The sequence below is a fragment of the Lutra lutra genome, chromosome 1 (genome assembly GCF_902655055.1).
Source record: "Lutra lutra chromosome 1, mLutLut1.2, whole genome shotgun sequence".
In the NCBI taxonomy this organism is placed as follows: Eukaryota; Metazoa; Chordata; class Mammalia; order Carnivora; family Mustelidae; genus Lutra; species Lutra lutra.
The window spans coordinates 208,469,692-208,486,393 of NC_062278.1; the positions used below are offsets into that span (position 1 = coordinate 208,469,692).

Here is a 16,702-nt window from a genome sequence, read left to right on the forward strand (position 1 = left end):
TTACTGATACTGATCCATCTAGAGTTTCATCCCTAAACATAAGTAGGTCACTAAAATCATGAAATTTTTGAGGAACACCAACAATACATGAGAAAGAGTTTCAAATGCCTCATTACCAGATTCATAGGAGATATGATAGCTGGTTACAGTTTATGTTCTAACAAGTTACATGAAGTAGTTCCTCCAAGTAGATGTGTATTTCTCGTACATGGGAGAGAAAACTGCTGGAAATATCATCTTTCTTCCCCCATATTACCTAAGGCACACACTCTAAATAGTTGAATGTCACTCCCCTTTGGGAAATAGAAACTCCTGGTAAGTCATATTTAACCACCCTTCAAAAGAGATTACATGAAAATATGCCATGAAGATATCTTGTTTTTCTATGCAAGATGCAACCACCAGTAACATTTCACAGTTGCTTACCCAATATCTATTTCTCTGTCTCTAACACTCTGTGCCCAGTTTACCATCAAGGAAAAAAGGCTAAGAGAGGTGGATGCAACCAATATCACACAGATTGTAAGTTAAAGAATAAGATCAGAAGGTTAGAACTTCTAACTCCAAATCCAATGTCCTTTGCAGGTTACAGCAGACAATTCCCTTTCCCTTTCCATGATTTAAGTTGTCCTTGTCTAGATCTTCTCCTTTTTCCTTATACCATCTCTAAAGGGGCCAGAAATATGTACAAAAATTTTAGATCCAATGATCACCATTTTAGCAAGGATACCATGGCAAACACTACATGTTGCCCATAAAGTATCCATTCCCATAATGCTCCTTACTAACCAACCCAAATTTTTATTCAGGGTAGCACTGTGCCCAAATTTCTCAAGTTTCTTCTCAGCTAGAGCTGGCCATATGACACAGTTCTGGGCTAAGAGATAAATATATGGGCTTATGAGTGGAGCTTCCAGAACACCACTGTTTTCCTAATTAAAAAGAGCAGACTGAGTTGGAAATTTTTTTTCCTTCACTTTTCCCTTCTTGGAACACAGTTTTGAGGCTGATGATGCAGCAGCCATCTTGTAACCATGAGATGCAAATATGAAGATGTTAATCGCATTGTAAGAATGGGCTGACTGAAGGAAAAGAAGAGCATGGTCTTTTAGTTACTACACCAGCCACAGACTGCCTCTCCTGAACACCCTGCTGAGTGATAAAAAATTAACCTATTTTGGACCATCTGCCCTAGTTGAGTTTTCTTTATATGCCACCAAATACTTTCCCAACTGATTCACTTCCACAAGGAGAATATATGAAAAGGTATGGTCTGTGCACCTAAAAGTTTTTTCTCTAGAAAAGATGAAACTACTTGTAATTCAGCTTTTCAACCCAGCCAGGTCACAGGAAGCATATAGTCCACAGAGAGGAATTTCTCTGTAGGATACAATGACTCAAAACTTGGTGGGGGGTTGTTTTTGGTTATCATCAAAGCAAGTAATATGAACAACACACTATATACATATAAAATCTAAGTGAGATACCCATGCTAGTAACTCAGGTCTTCTTCCCAAGAGGACAACACAGAATATAGTCAGTGCTAGATTTTAGATCTTCTGAGGCACTAAGTATTAAAAGATATGGTGAGATATCCCCAAACTCAACACATAATTAAAAAGTAATAACCACACCTAGAGGAGGAGGAATTAGAGGAAGATAGTCAAAAGGTACAAATTTCCAGTTGTAAGTTAAATCAGTACTGGGGATATAATGCACAACATAACCACTATAGCATCACGTGTTAATTTTTCATACAAAGGTGGCAATCAGCACTTAATACATGAAGACACTTTCCTAGACACAGATAATTCAACACAATCCCTGGCACTCAGTTAAAGTCTGAGTCAGACAATTACTCTAGGCATTATAAGTAGTCATATCTGCAATACATTAGATGTGACACCCTTGAGGCTTCCTTAGATATGGGTGAATCTTTTCATATTCTGACCACAGTGATGGGTGACAGGACCAAATAAAACAGGAGGGGATCCCCTGTCTCCACAGAGAAGGATGGGAGAGTATAGGAGTTCTAGTTGGGGAGGGACTGGCAGAACCCTGGATCTCATGGATCAAATCTCATTGATTTCCATGGGAGGGCTGAAGTCTGGGGCTTTTCTCTGCATGAGAAAATGAATTAAAAGGAGCTATGAATGTAGTTCCAACTCCCCACCCCAGGAAGCACAGTGCAGGGTGGGATGAATTGGTTCCTGAGAGACCCTTCCCTTCCGTAGTTCCATCTTGCTCTGGCTGCCCTTCTCCATCACCTAGCCTCCACAATTGGGGCCCAGAACAGAGGTATGGTGAGTGATCTGCTCACAAAACTGCCTCAAAACTTTGTCTTGTTGTCTGTTTGCATGGAGGATGGGGTAGGTTCTTCCATGGCCATGGGGAGAAGAATGTCACTGGAAAGACCAGATGTCCACAGGTTCTCTGTCAGGTCTGATGAATGACCAAGACTTCCATCACAAGGACAGCCTCAGAGGGGTTGGAAGTGTGCTGACTCTGTCCTCTGGGACCCATACTGATAAAAATGTGCTAAAAGAGCCTAGTGAGGAGTGCCAGGCCAGACCTCTGACTCCGCCCTACACATGACTTTCTTCAGTGCCCTCACTCCCATCTTGAGTACCTGGCCTGACCAGAATTTGCAGGATATCTAGCAGTCTCTGCACCATCCATGTTTCAGGCTAAAGGTGGCCTCTGTGCATGTCAATTTGCATGAAGAACCATGCTCCTTTTATTGAACCTCTAGAGCCCACTGAGGCAGAGTCACAGGGTAAAGGGGGTTGTGAACTGGAGAGGCCACCTGGGTGGGGTTCACGGGGTGAGTATTCCTTTCAAGGGAGTAGGATCATTCCTGTTTGGGGACGGGCACATAGAAAGTCAGTTATGTAGGTAAACCTTTCTCTTTATTCTGCTCCAGCACCAGTTCTGGGCTCCTTCCAGATGTAGAGCCAGAAACAGGGCCTACCGTGGAGCCAGAGGCAGCTCAAGACCTGTTTCTACCATGACTCCCAAGTGTCAGAGCTAGTGTCACCTCCATCAGGCTCTCTAGAACTGAAACAAGTGCTAGCATCTTCTTCAGCATATATGTGTCAGGTCCTGAGATGGAGTCAGCTCAAATACTAGCTGTAGTGGGAATTCCATCTCTAGCTCCAAAAATAGAGACAGAGCCAGCTGCAGCCCCAGGGCCTCCCTGCCCCTGGCTTGTTACCAGGTAGAACCAGCTAAAAGGGAATTCTGACCTCATGGACTTCCCTCCCAATCTGTTGACAGAGTAGTCGACTTGATGGATGCAGTGAGCAGCTGGGCTCCCAGGAAGGGGCTGAGGCAGGATTTCCTTCTGCTATAAGCTGCCCCAGACCTGTCTCTCCCTGATCTAGACTCTTATGATTTGGGTCCAAATCTCAGCTCCACCACTTGTGACCTGGGCAACATTCTTAACCCTGAAGCCTTTACTGTCTGCCTGCAGACAGGAGAGATGGACACTCATAGAATCTACTGTACAGAGTGGCTGTGCAGATTTAATGAGGAAGAACAAATAGAAAGCTGGGTGGGGCAGGGGAACTCACTGCGCATGGTCAGGTCCATAGGGTCACTCATGCATCTGCCCACTCAACAGCCTCAGCACTTATTAGGCATCTGATGTGTACCTAACTACAAGGAAGACCTACAAACAAACAAACAAACAAAACCAGGATTGTAGCGGCCACCCTGGAATATGCATGTGAATGGGGGGTAGGACCAGAGAGGTGATCAGGAGGAGTGGGAGATGCCCCTTTGGGAAGAGCTGACTTGAACCGCCTTCTGGAGCTTGGGGTTAATGATGATAGCCAGGATACGAATGCCTTTCTTCCTTCCTTGCCAGCAATGGGTCCTGGATTGTCCTGTAGTGGGTGCTTACCGTGAAAAGACAGCTAAATCCAGAGACGCCCAAAAGGCTCAGGCTACATCTTCAGCTTCCTGAGTTCCAGCTTTGACCTGTGACCCCTGCCTGGGACACTAAGCTGGGGTATGTCAGAGCTGAGTGACATTCCCCTTGTTCCCCAGGTTCTGTTCTAGGTGGTGCCCACATCAGTGCCTGGGCCCCCATCTGATCCCAGAAGAATAAGCCTGGCAATGAACACCAAGAACCCATAGTCCATGTCACCATAACCCAGTTCAACAGTGTGGCCAATTGCCTTGGCAACCCAAGCAAGGGTAACGCTAAGGCGATGGAGCACTGGATAAAGGTGACCAGGGTACGCTATGGAAGACCTAGCCAAGTTGCTTTCCTGAGGCTTGGGAATTGACCCCTTCTCCTTTATTAGCTCTTGAGATTTAAGCCTCTTGTCTAAGCCCCTGCACTGTTTCTAGGCTCTTCTTTCTGGGGACATCCTGACCTTGACTTTCATGTCCCAGCAGGGGGATGCTCATTTCCTACTTGGCTCCTTCCTTGGCATGAGATAAATCCTTCTGCCTGAGAGTGTTATACTTTGGGTCCTGAATAGGCCCTTCTGGGACTCCCTGGGCATCCAGGAGAGATGATTTAAATTGAGGGGGACTGAAGCTAGGACAAATAAGGCTCCAGCTCCCCAGCACACAGCTCATTCTCTTCCCAAACTCAGGAGTGCCAAATCTTCAAGAATTTCTTCCTCATCCACTCTGGTTCTTTTACAGAGAGAGACCTACTCATCTGGAAATTTTCTGGAGTGAATTGAGGCTCTCCACAGGGCAGAGCATGGCTTAAGGAGCTCTCCAGGGAGGTGAAGACTTTGACATAGCCTCAGTTCCAGCCTGGGGGCCAGAAACTCCAGTGGGGATGGGGTAGGCAGGTGCCACTCAACCAGCCTGCCAAGACACCCCATCTCACTCCATCCACAGCTTGGCTCAGGACACACATAAAGAGCTCAATCAACAGGACTCTCATCAGTGGTAGGGCTGGGGATAGGGTGAAGGTATCTGGGGCATGGCCTCTGGCAGGGAGGAGCAAGTGGCCTCTGCACTGTGGGCCCCTGAACAAGACTGCCCTTCTTGGGGCCTCTGTCTCTTCATATGGGAAATAGATAATGCCTATGGACCAGACCTCACAGAGTGGAGATGAGGCTCAAGGGAGGAAAGAAATGTGCTGAGTTTTCTCCTCTGCTCCACATGGAGAGGAAAGGGCAATAACAATGATGATGGTACTATGACACTAAGTCCTCGGAGACCTCATAAGGTGGGTAGAATTTTCACACTTCCCAGATGAACAAATGGGCTCCTGGAGGCCAGGCTTCAGGCCAAATGTTATACACGGAATGGGTGTGGGAGTTGTGATTAACCTAGAATCAGAACATTCTAAAGGACAGAGAAGTATTGGTACCTGTGAAGGTCCTACCTTTCAGTTCAACCATTATCTCTAGGCCCCGACCCCCAAGTACTTATCTTCCAACCCTGATTTCTCCAGCCCTCACATCTGGGCTCTGTATCATCTTCGTCTGAATGGTCATCATGGATAAAAGCATACTTCTCTCCCTCTCCACCTCCATCAGCTACTTCAAACTCCCCTGTGGATGCCCCCTCTCTCCTGGGTATACAGTTTCAATGGTTCAGAATCATCCGTGATCTATTATCCTAGGTTCACGAAGTTATCTGGCCATGTTGACTCTAGCTCCAAGAGGAGTGGGTTGAGGAATGATGAGCAGAGGGAAAAGCAGAGACAGAAAGCATGGACCCGGTGAGTTGGTGATGGGTATGAGAACAAAGGCATTAGCTGAGGAGAAGGGCAGATTACAGAGGGCTTCTGAGGGTAGAGAAGATTAGACACGTTTCTAAACACAGATGAGGGAACAATCTGGTAGAAGAGAGATTGACCTTGAAGAGAGAAAGGATTGTTGCTAGAAGCCTCAGAAGGATTCAGGAACAGCATATCTTACTGGTAATATCAACTACTTGTTTATTTAGAAATACCCCAAGTTACAAATCTTTTAGAACTTTTTCATATAGAGGGCGCCTGGGTGGCTCAGTGGGTTAAGCCGCTGCCTTCGGCTCAGGTCATGATCTCAGGGTCCTGGGATCGAGTCCCGCATTGGGCTTTCTGCTCAGCAGGGAGCCTGCTTCCCTCTCTCTCTCTCTCTGCCTGCCTCTCCGTCTACTTGTGATCTCTCTCTGTCAAATAAATAAATAAAATCTTTAAAAAAAAAAAGAACTTTTTCATATAGAGGGGTGGCTGGCTGGCTCAGTCTGAAGAGTGTGAATCTTCATCTCGGGGTCATGAGTTTAAACCCCATGTTGGGTGTAGAGATTAGTTAAATAAATATAACTTTTTAAAAGCAATTTTTAAGGGGCACCTGGGTGGCTCAGTCAGTTAAGTATCTACCTTCAGCTCAGGGCATGATCCTGGGGCTCTGGGATTGAGCCCCACATCGGGCTCCTTGCTCAGCAGGGAGTCTGCTTCTCCCTCTCCCTTGGCCCCTCCCCCCTGTTCATGCTCACGCTGTCTCTCTCTCTCTCAAGTAAATAAATAAAATTTGTAAAAAAAAAAAAAGATTTTGTGAAAAAAAGTCATTTAAATAAAATCATTTAAAAAAAAGATTTGCCAGCAGTGGAATAATATAAGCCAAGGTTATAACTTGCAGCATTGTTTGTAATATCAAAAGGCTATTGAGTACGAGTGTTTATTCCAATGTGAGCTGCTAAATGAATTATAGTAAATCTATTCAGTGGGCTGCCATGCAGCCTTAGAAAAATGATAAAGAAACTATGTCCTGAAAGAATGATTTACAAGATATTATCAAATGAATAGAAGCAAGATTTTAAAAAAACTGTGCCTAGTATACTACCATTTGTGCCTTTAAATGGGAGGGGGTGAAGGACATATATATAGAGAGAGAGATAATATATAATATATAAAAATATATGTGTATAGGGGCGCCTAGGTGGCTCAGTGGGTTAAGCCTCTGCCTTTGGCTCAGGTCATGATCTCAGGGTCCTGGGATCGAGTCCCGCATCGGACTCTCCGCTCAGCGGGGAGCCTGCTTCCCAACCCCCTCCCTCTGCCTGCCTCTCTGCCTACTTGTGATCTGTCAAGTAAATAAATAAAATCTTTAAAAAAAACACTACAGACTAATATATCTTTATATATGTGTGTGTATATATGTATATATGTATACACACACATATATATGATATAGAAAATATATCATACCTGCTAGCACATACATACGACAGTCTGGAAGGGTACCCAGGAAACCAACCACAGCGGCTAATATGAAGGGGAGGAGGTCCTGGGCAAAGAGGGGAGTTGGTATACCATGCATATGTATTATAAACTCTTCAGAAATTTCAAGAAATTAAATGTATTATTTTTAAGTCTTCAAATATGAAAACACATAGTACCATTTTTACCAGCCAGATGAACCTACCTTCCTTGGACAGGCCTTCCTTGAATTCCCAACATTCCTGAGAGGCTCATCCCCAGGCCTGAAGGCAGTACCAGCCTCCCGGTCTCTGGTAGCATAGAACCCTGATTTGCAGATTGGATGACTAAGGCTTTTTGGCCCTGCAGAAGTTTGTGTTAAACAGAAAAGCAGTTCCCTGATGGATTTTGGTTATTTTTATTATTTATTTTTTAAAGATTTTATTTGACAAAGAGAGACACAGTGAGAGAGGGAACACAAGCAGGGGGAGTGGGAGAAGGAGAAGCAGGCTTCCCTGCAGGGCAGAGAGCCTGATCCCAAGACCCTGGGATCATGACTTGGTGGAAGGCAGATGCTTAATGACTGAACCACCCAGGCACCCTGTTATTTTTATTTTTAAACAAAAATGAATTTCTCTGTAGGCCATATTCTGGCATACCTCAGGATGGCCTGTTTGAGTCCTCTGAAAAGGAAGATGGTTTTCATTCCAGAGTGTGCTGGTTAATTTATACCCCTTCCAGAAATAGCCACTGGTTTCAAGAGAAGTTACTCCCAGCAAAAATAAAAATACAATAATCTTGGGGCGTCTGGCTGGCACTGTTGGCTACGTGGCTGAAACTTTATTTTGGCTCTAGTCTGATCTCAGGGTATTGGGATCGAGCCCCTACATCAGGCTCCACACTCCTTATCCGCTTCAGATTCTCTCTCCCTCTCCCTCTGCCCCCTCCTTCCAGGAGCCATCCCCAGGATTGAAATCACATTATCTTCTGGGGCATTTGCCACCGTGTTAAATCTTGTATTTCAGGAGAGCTTCCCATCTTTGTGGTCTGGCCACAAAGGTAAAGTACCCTGAGAATTCAGAACCACATGTCTTCTCCCAGCTGGGTCATGCAGCTCTTCTGGGGGCGTATAGCCTGATGGCTGGGAGAGAAGACAGGTACAGGTCTTATAGAAAGTGATGCTGTCTTGCAGAGAGATGCCTGCGTTGTCTCCAAGCAAGGTGATAACAAGTTTTTTTCTTTTTTAGCATCCATTGAATTTACCCAGCATAACCACAGGAGTGTTGTCTTCATGCTGTCACACACAGTCAAAAACACGGATAAAGCACCATATCCACAGTTTGCCCAACTGTATTTGTTTTTTTTTTTAAGATTTTTATTTATTTATTTGACAGAGAGAGATCACAAGTAGACGGAGAGGCAGGCAGAGAGAGAGAGAGAGAGGGAAGCAAGCTCCCTGTTGAGCAGAGAGCCCGATGCGGGACTCGATCCCAGGACCCTGAGATCATGACCTGAGCCGAAGGCAGCGGCTCAACCCACTGAGCCACCCAGGCGCCCCCAACTGTATTTGTTTTGAGGCTCATTTATATATTTTTATATGCCACAACCATCCTTTTATTTTTTTTTTAAATTTTATTTATTTATTTGAGAGAGAGCATGAGCAAGGAGAAGTTCAGAGGAAGAAGCAGACTCCCCTTGGAGCTGGGAGCCTGATGCAGGACTCTATCCCGGAACTCCAGGATCATGACCTGAGCCGAAGGCAGTCATCCAACCAACTGAGCCACCCAGGCGTCCCGCCACAACCATCCTTTAAACAATGGACATCTTCAGTGTCAACTCCTCTGTTGACTTTCTCAATATCTTCTGCAGACATCTTCCTGACTCCAACCCACAGAGCACGCTGTTTTCCTTCTGCCATGATTGCAACAATCCTACCTATTGTTCCAGGAGAAGTGTAAGCCCAAACACATGATATTTGCTCCACCGAGTACAAATTTGAAAGCTCCTTTATCAACCTGCTGGTGCCGCAGAATAAAAGGATATTTGTGAAGTAAATTTCGGGTTGGATAAAAAGGCCCTTCTCTTTGTCTAAAAAATAGTAACTCTCCATTCACTGTAATGATTTCTATATGTTCATGGCACCACACTATTCTGACAGCCTCTTTCTTAGGCATTATGATTAAGCCATAGTTCCAGAACTGGAAATTGCTCTATCAATTGATTCTTATTTTTTTCTTCTGAAGATTTTATTTATTTATTTGACAGACAGACATCACAAGTAGGCAGAGAGGCAGGCAGAGAGAGAGGGGGAAGCAGAGAGCCCGAAGCGGGGCTCAGTCCCAGGACCCTGGGATCATGACCCGAGCCGAAGGCAGAGGCTTTAACCCACTGAGCCACCCAGGCACCCCATGATTCTTAATAACCTTAATAATTGAAGTTTTCAACTGGATGCAGTTAGACACATTTTCTTTCTCATCAAATTTCTTGAACATGTTCCAGGGTGAAGGGGGAGACGATAGGGAGAAGACTAGAATGGGAAAAACTGAATTAGCAAGGGTCGGGCAGCTCCCCTGACACCGGAAAGCCCACAGTGACAGTTGGAAATGTTGTTATCCGGAAAGGGAAACAGTCAGCCGCACTTTATGGCTCTAACGAAAACTATCTACTTCTGCTCCTCTGAATCCGACCCCGCTTCGCCTGCTTATTTGGGAGTACCAATTTCTCTCCCTAACTGGTAGCTCAAAGGGCAGGACTTGAGAATAAAGAAGAGCTGGAACAATCGTTCTGGTTGTAGGAAGAAAATGAAGAGACAGCACTTGTTTTTATTAGGGACGTGGTGGGCCATTACTGCAGGCTTAGAGGAGGTGGTCGGCATCCACCTGAAGCCCCCAGAGCAAGTATTAGGGCCTCTCCCTCCTCTCTCTCTCTCTCTCTCTCTCTCTCACACACACACACACACACACACACCCCACAGCCTAACAGGTCTCCTGTGGGTAGCTGACTAACCTTACCAGAGCTTGACCACTCTAATTAATCCTGGGGCTGGGTCTCAGCTTTCTTGCTACACAAAGCATCTCTATTTGCTTCAGTGGCAATGAGCAATTACTATCCCGTTGCCCGTGACAGTGTTAATGCTTAGACTGCCAGCTGTATCTGGGCCATGGTTGTTCCACCTAGTCCATGAAGGGGTTCTCATTGCCAGCCAGATGGGACGCAATCTAGCTTCAAAATCCCTCCAAATTGCCTTCCTTCCCACTCTCAGCTGTCTCGAGTTAGTTTCTCTGGAAGCAGATTTTGAGATTGATTTTTGGCAAGCAGGATATGGATTAGCTCTCGACCTCTGTGGCAGGGCAGGGAGGAAGCAGGATTGATCAGAGGGTGAAGTTAATCTGTGGTGCAGCCTATGGAAGGTTGACTCCTGTAGCCATCACAGCTGACAGTTGTTGCAACTGGGCCACTGTCGCACCACACTGGACCATTGGATTCAGCAGCCCCAGGAAAGGCCCCATCCCTGGGTGAAGCTGCCCTGGGGATGGAAGCTGACCTTGCAGGAAGCCTGCAGAGAAGTCTGTAATATTATAATATAATATAATATTATTATATAATATTAATTGGGGTGGGAGGCTGGCTAAGTCAGTTTAAGCATGCCACTCTTGATTTTGACTCAGGTCATGATCCCAGGATCATGGGATCCAGCCCCACCCAGATTGTCTCTCTTTCTCTCTTTCCGCCCCTTCCTCCCCACCCCCAGGAAGCACTCATGTTCTCTCGCTCTCTCTGTCAAAAATATATATGTACAGGGCGCCTGGGTGGCTCAGTGGGTTAAGCCGCTGCCTTCGGCTCAGGTCATGATCTCAGGGTCCTGGGATCGAGGCCCGCATCGGGCTCTCTGCTCAGCAGGGAGCCTGCTTCCCTCTCTCTCTCTCTCTGCCTGCCTCTCGGTCTACTTGTGATCTGTGTCAAATAAATAAAAATAAAATCTTTAAAAATATATATATATATGTACATAATTGCTCTATAAAATGAGATTAATAACATAACTATAAAATAATCACTAGATAAAGTTGTACATTGTAAAATAATATATAACCATTCCTTAACATATTTTCTCACCAAGAGCAAAGAGCTATCTCAGGGACTGAGAGGGTAGATGATCATGGCAGACATGGAAATATATAATCACTCTACAAAATCTTACGGTAGATTTAGTTTGTGACATCCCTAGCAAGACTCCCAGGAAAACTAAAAAAAAAAAAAAATCAGAAGAACCCAGAACTTTGAAGATCTTTGAGGGTAGTCCACAGCTGTGATGTAAGCTGAGGGAACTGCGTGGAGGACCTCTGGGTGGCTAGAGAGGTTTCACCCCACTCCTCCAGGTGCCCTGTTACTTGGTCAAGAATGAATAAGGGTTTCCCGGGTGTCCAAGCAGAAGCCCAGGAAGCCAGAGATCCGCCCTCTTAGCCAACTCCTTCTCTTCTTTGGCCACATTACAAATGTGGTGGATAATGCGGTAGATAGTGTGGAGGCCAAGAAAAACAAGGCTGTACCCACCTCGAGTCTAGCCCAATTTCCAGAGACAAATAACTCAGTTCCTTAAGCCCTAATGTCACCCTCCCCTCCATAAACAAAACTGAAGGAGGCTGAGGTAGAAGGAAAAGTAAATAAAGTTCAATTTCTTCTAAACCCAAATCTCACTAACAAGGACGCTTGATAGCAAGAATGTGACATTCCACCAGGAAACTCCCAATTGTCTTCATGCTAGTGCCTCATTAAAGGGAAAAACGGCCTTGGCTTGATAGTAGCCAGGCTTTCAATATCCTGACAGTCTTCTTTACCCTGATAGTCCTTCTGAATAACCCCCTTTGTCCTCACCCACCGCTGAGCACACCCCTACTCTGCTTTTAAAAACCCTGACCGAGGGGCGCCTGGGTGGCTCAGTGGGTTAAGCCGCTGCCTTCAGCTCAGGTCATGATCTCGGAGTCCTGGGATCGAGTCCCGCATCGGGCTCTCTGCTCAGCAGGGAGCCTGCTTCCTCCTATCTCTCTGCCTGCCTCTCTGCCTGCTTGTGATCTCTCTCTGTCAAATAAATAAATAAAATCTTAAAAAAAAAAAAAAAACCCTGACTGTAATCTGGCTCAGGCTCCAAGTCCCTACTCCGCTGTGTCGGGTATACTTGGGCCCAGGCTTAAGCTTGTCAAATAAACCCTCGTGTGATTGCATCGGTGCTTGGCTCCTTGGTGTTCTCTCAGACGCAAAAACTCGGGCACAACAGATAGGCTCCAGTTTTAGACTATACTGAATGTAAAATTTACAAAAATAGAAATGACTATTAAAGCCTCTTATCCCTTAGCTTTTACTCTTACCCCTTAGCTTTTACTCTTACCAGTGTCTGCATTTAACAATTTATCAATCTAAGTATATTTGGTTCTAAAATCATAAAATTGGCTCTTAATTTTTAAATACTACAGTTTTCTACCTTACAAAAAAAGTACTTGTAAACCTATGTTCAAATCATCTAAAGGCTTCTTAACCAAAGAAGACATTTGTCTCCATCTTCAGAGACACTGTCAGAATATTCTCCAGAGGTCAAGGAGAAATTTTCTGTCACATACTCAGCCCTTCCCCTGTCCCCAAGCAGTGAGGGTGTTTCTTTCTAAATGGCAACATTGAGAGAGCCTGGTGGACTAGTCCAATTCCTCTGGATGCAGAAATAATTTGTAGACCATCAAAATTCTCTGGTAGATGCAGGTCCCACTTAAAAACAGTCCTAAATCCCAGTAGACCAAAGCAATCCCCCTGCCTCCCTGTTCCCTCTACCAGAATCATAGGCTTACAGGATGCCAGAATGGGACTGGACCCTCCAAGCCACTTGTCCTCTCCTACCCTTCCTCACTCCCAGGCACAGCCAAGTCAAGCTATTTGCCTTGGTTCCAGTACCCGGTCACCTGGAACTCAGCCCAGAAGTTGTGATTTAACTGATCTTGTATGCAGCCAGACGACATTATTATTTTAAGCTCTCCAAGTGATTCTAAACTGAAACAAAGTTTCAGAACCACTGTTGTACCCCAGAACATAGCCAGTTTTCATCTCAATCTGATTTTATCAGGTAAATGTGTGGAAGAAGACAAGCACACAGGCCAATGGAGTGTGAAGGGCACTTTACTCCTGGGTGCAAGGTCATATACAGGCTGTGTGAAGATGGGCAAGTCACCTGACCTCTCTGGGCTCAGTTTCCTCATACATAAAGTTAAATGGGCTCAGTGTCAGAGATCTGCTCCAATATCAAGTTCTGGCTTTACCCTGAGGCCTAACGTGCTCGAAGGATCACTGTCACCTGCTCCAAGTCTCTCCCTCTGAAGCAGGGTTAACCTGGCTTGTCCTGAGGCCATTTGAAAAATCTCTGCTCAAAAATACTTTCCCGGGGCACCTGGGTGGCTCAGTGGGTTAAAGCCTCTGCCTTCAGCTCAGGTCATGATCTCAGGGTCCTGGGATCAAGCCCCACATCAGGCTCTCTGCTCAGCAGGGAGCCTGCTTCCTCCTCTCTCTCTGCCTGCCTCTCTGCCTACTTGTGATTTGTCTGTCAAATAAATAAATAAAAATCTTAAAAAAAAATACTTTCCCACACACCTTTTCTGAGGCACAAACCTGAGGTCAATGAGGCAGAAGAGTCTTAGAAGCCCAAGGGGCCTTTAAGACAAGAAGGGCATGGACTGGGGAAAGTTGCATATGGGAAGAGAGATCAGTAACAGTAACAGAGACACCAGTAGATGGACTCAATGAGAGAGAGAAAAGATGAGCCTGAGCTTCCTGAGGATGGTGACAGACTGAGCCGATAGAGCTCTTGTCCTTCGGATGTCTCTCTCTTCAACTCACCTGTAGTTCTACTTCTATCCATGAAATATCTTGTCACATACAGGTCAGCAGGGCCTTTCTCTTTCTCCTGAATTGAAAACTTGTTTCCAGTAGATAGGAAGGTGCCTCCACTTGAATCAAGTGTATCTTCTAAGCACATCTGGAAGGTATCTAAGACTCTGAGCTACGGTCATTGTCCCATGTCTCTGTGATGATTGTACTGGGTCAGGGACTGATGAGGAAATCATTTCCTTTCCAACATTTGTACTAAGGTGTCCCAGTCTCCATGAAAGCTATGCTTGCAAAGAGGGAATATGAGAGGTTACATTTTCTCTCTAGATCATGGCCTTGATATAGAAATGACGGACTCCATGACCACATCTCTGACTGCAGTGAGCTAGGCCATGTTTTGGACACAGGTGGGAAGAATTAGTAAGCACAGATACTCAAGGTCTAGTTGGGCAGGCAGGTGCATCGGCAGGTGAGTTTTGTCAGTCCAGGGTTCCATGTGCTGCTATGAGGTCTGTGCAGGATGGAGGGAGCAGGAGGAAGAGAGGCACTTCTAAAGGACTGGGCCTGAATGGACAGTAAAGAGTCAGTTTTACTTTTTTTTTTTTTTCAATTTTAATTTTGTTTTCTTAGAATACAGTTGAATATTTGGCAAAACTCTAAAAAATACAAAGAAAATACTTCTCTTTATCCTTGTTCCAAACCAGCCATTTTTGCCCCTTTATAAGTAATCTTTGTTCTGAAACTGGCAATAATCTATAGAAAGTTGTTTTTTTTTTTTTAATTTTGGAAGTGCATCGAGAAGGAATATAATAGGTAGAATAAAATTTAGAAAATGTGGCCGGGGCACCTGGGTGGCTCAGTCAGTTAAGCATCTGATTCTTTGGTTTCAGCCCACTTGGGTCATGATCTCAGGGTTGTGAGATCGAGCCCTGCATCAGGCTCTGAGCTGGGTGTGGAGCCTGCTTAAGATTCTCTCTCCCCCCTGCCCCTCCCCAACAAAAAAAATTTTTTTGGCTAGTTTTGAGGGAATGGAGAGACCTGAATTCATTGAAAAAGGTTTCTGTTACTCTGTGAACAGAGAGGATGAAGTTATAGGAGAAACAGTGACAGTGGAAGATGTAAGGTCCCAGAGAAAATAGAAGGGAGAGAACTTGTCTTCAGAAAGGGCCAGACTAGGACCATCCTTCAGTATATAAGCCTGTTTGGTCATGCAGAATGTAGGACACTGCATCAAGATTCTCTGACCCTGCTTTTTCTTTTCATAAGGACAAGTGTTTGAGAGTGCCAGGGTGCTCAGTCAGTTGGGCGTCTGCCTTCAGCTCAGGTCATGATCTCAGGGTCCTGGGATCGAGTCCCACGTCAGGCTCCCTGCTCAGTGGGAAGACTGCTTCTCCCTTTCTCTGTGCTCCTCCCCTGCTTGTGCTCTCTGTCAAATAAATAAATAAGATCTTTTTTTTTTTTAAAGGACAAGTATTTGGCAATAGAATTTCTTCATCAACAAAGATACTTATGCCAGTTAAAATAATAATGTTATTACATTTTAAGCCCAAACAAGGGAAAAACTGGAAATGTACGTGAGGGAACTCTACAATCTGAACCATTAGCACTGCCTCTAAAATAGCACATTGGCACAGACGAGCAAGATATAAACAGCAAAGAATTCTCACCACAGCTGTTCCAGTAGGAGACAAGTCTTCTCTGTATGAAGTATGAAGGCGGTGATTATACATAAATCAGCTTTTCCACCACTGTCCTTGGTTGAGAACAGCCATGGGTTCATATGAAATTATTGGGCTCATTATTTGTTTGTCTGTCTGTCTGTCTCTCTCTCTCTCTCTCACACACACACCTGTGAAAAAAAACACATATCTACCACATGATCACTTTCAAACTATTAAACTGTTATTAAAAATAAGAAGCCAGGACAACTAGGTTGCACAGTCAGTTAAGCATCTGCTCAGGTCATTTTTCAGGATCCTGGGATCAAGTCCTAGGTCGGGCTCTCTGCTCAGCAAGTGAGTCTGCTTCTCCCTCTCCCTTCAAGCTCTCTCACTCTGTCAAATAAATAAATAAATAAATAACAAAATATCTAAACTTCACTTTCCTTATAAAAATAAAAAACAAGGGGCACCTGGGTGGCTCAGTCATTAAGCATGTGCCTTCAGCTCAGGTCATGATCCTGGGGCCCCAGAATCAAGCCCTGCATCAGGCTCCCTGCTCAGCAGAGAGCCTGCTTCTCCCTCTCCCACTCCCCCTGCTTGTGTTCTCTCTCTCGCTGTCTCACTCTCCCGTCAAATAAATAAATAAATATCTTAGAAAGAAAGAAAGAAAATTATTAAAAAAAAACAAAAACAAAAACAAGAAGCCAGCCAGAGCCATAGAAGATCCAGGAGCTCACATACCCATAGGCCAGTGTTAATGAAGACAGTGCCCAACCAGAGGAGCAGCTGCCAGCGCTATAGGACATCTCTCCCTTTCCCAGAGCTCACTGCCCAGCAGCATCAGGCACTGCAGATCTGTCCAACTGCAAAGTACTAAGTTGGCTGATGGTCCTAAATTTGATAATTGAAAAATTATAACATCACCGTTGATTCTCCTGCACCTTAAAACACACCATGTAAGGCCATTTGAATATTGTTAAAAAAAAAAAAAAGTTTGTGAATTCCTGAAACACCCAATGCA

General features: G+C 44.9%; 1 pseudogene; it reads right to left on the reverse strand.

Moving 5' to 3' along the window:
• Positions 1-8,735: 8,735 nt before the first annotated feature.
• LOC125090877 (malignant T-cell-amplified sequence 1-like) lies at positions 8,736-9,648 on the reverse strand (annotated as a pseudogene).
• Between the last annotated feature and the right edge of the window lie 7,054 nt (positions 9,649-16,702).